A 1525-nucleotide genomic window follows, 5' to 3' on the forward strand; every position below is an offset into this window, starting at 1 on the left:
ATGTACAGTCACCTCAAAGTTTTCGAGTATATTGCCTTTGCTAGCATATTCGTAAATAGGAGACACAAATTTGACATTGGAGCTAGAAATGCATATTTTTTGGTTCCCTTTTGGAATCAAGGAAATCTAATTGATGGATTTAGGAGAAGTAAAAGTTTTCATATCAAGAAATGTGATTTTTCACAAAAAATGTTTTTCCTATAAACAAATAATTGATAATAGTGTTATCTGTGATTCAAATCATATTCAAAACTCCATTTCTCAAACTCTCATTATCATTATCTCAGACTACTTGAACTAGCAAGAAATAATTCAAAACTCGAACAACAAGTAACTCAAATTTGACTCCTATCAATTCTACAGGAAATTTAGATCAATTTGAGGCAACAGATACTTCTTGTCCCATAGATGCAACTCACACTTCAGCATCTTTACCTAAACTAGTCCCAATCTGCCTGATTCTTCACAAACCTCACAAGACAACATTGAACCTTCTCAAAACCAGTCCTTGCATGAGCCTCTATGATAAGTGTGTTTTTACACACTTATTTAGTTTACAAACATGACTTAATTATAAGAAAAGTGGTTGAATTGCAGTTTAATTTCATTGAATTTGTGTATTGTAGGGTATATTGATGGATATGGTGAAATTCATGAGAAAAGACTCGAAAAAGGACCAAAATGAAAGAAATCAAAAGTTCAGGGACCAAGATGAAAATTGCCAAAAGATGATCGGGAAGCATAAACAAGGAAGTGAAAGAGTTAAAAGATCAATTTGGCGAGAACATACTGTATTGGAAGAAGAAAAAATGAAAATAAAGGTTACAAATGAGAAATTGGAGTTCAAGGACTAAATTGCAACTTTTGGAAAAAACTTAATACGATGCAGTCGCATAGTACAAAAGTCCATGCAGTCGCATACCTATGTTAAGAGATTTTTAGGGCCAAAAGTAATTGAACTATGCAGTCGCATAGTACAAATCCGACGGGAAAAATCTGGTTTTCTTATTTGATTAAAATTCTAATGGAAGCAACTCGGGGAACCTTTATAAAAACCCTAGGGCCATAGATTTCGACAAAAAAATGCATTGGGAAGAAAAGAAACACCTCTTGGAGCGAATTTGAAGCCACAACAACAAAGGATTTCACGGAGATCAAAGGAAATTCACTTGATTTATTGATCTGATGATGTTATTTCTTCCAAATATCATGCATTTTATTACTTTCTCCATGCTAAACTAAAAATATATATGCTAGGAGATTGATGAACTTTGTAATGTGATTTTTAATTCTTTATTTCATATTTTTTATATTAAAACACGTTTGATTATTTTGAATGGTTTATATGCAATTATTTTCTTCTACAATTAAGGGTCTGTAATTGTGTGTGATATGATCCAGGAGTCGAGCCCGACGAAGGCAAGTGTTAGACGAGATCCGTTGACAGTCGATGGCGGACCAATGACGCGATCAAGGGCAAAGCAAGTGAAACAAGCGATGGGATTGCTCGTTCAAGAAACCATTG

General features: G+C 33.8%; 1 pseudogene; it reads left to right on the forward strand.

Annotated features, from left to right (window-relative positions):
* The window catches only part of LOC111387941, a 21925-nt pseudogene continuing 20400 nt past the window's right edge, over positions 1 to 1525 (forward strand).

Source organism: Olea europaea, unplaced genomic scaffold (genome assembly GCF_002742605.1).
Source record: "Olea europaea var. sylvestris unplaced genomic scaffold, O_europaea_v1 scaffold439, whole genome shotgun sequence".
NCBI classification, from domain to species: domain Eukaryota; kingdom Viridiplantae; phylum Streptophyta; class Magnoliopsida; order Lamiales; family Oleaceae; genus Olea; species Olea europaea.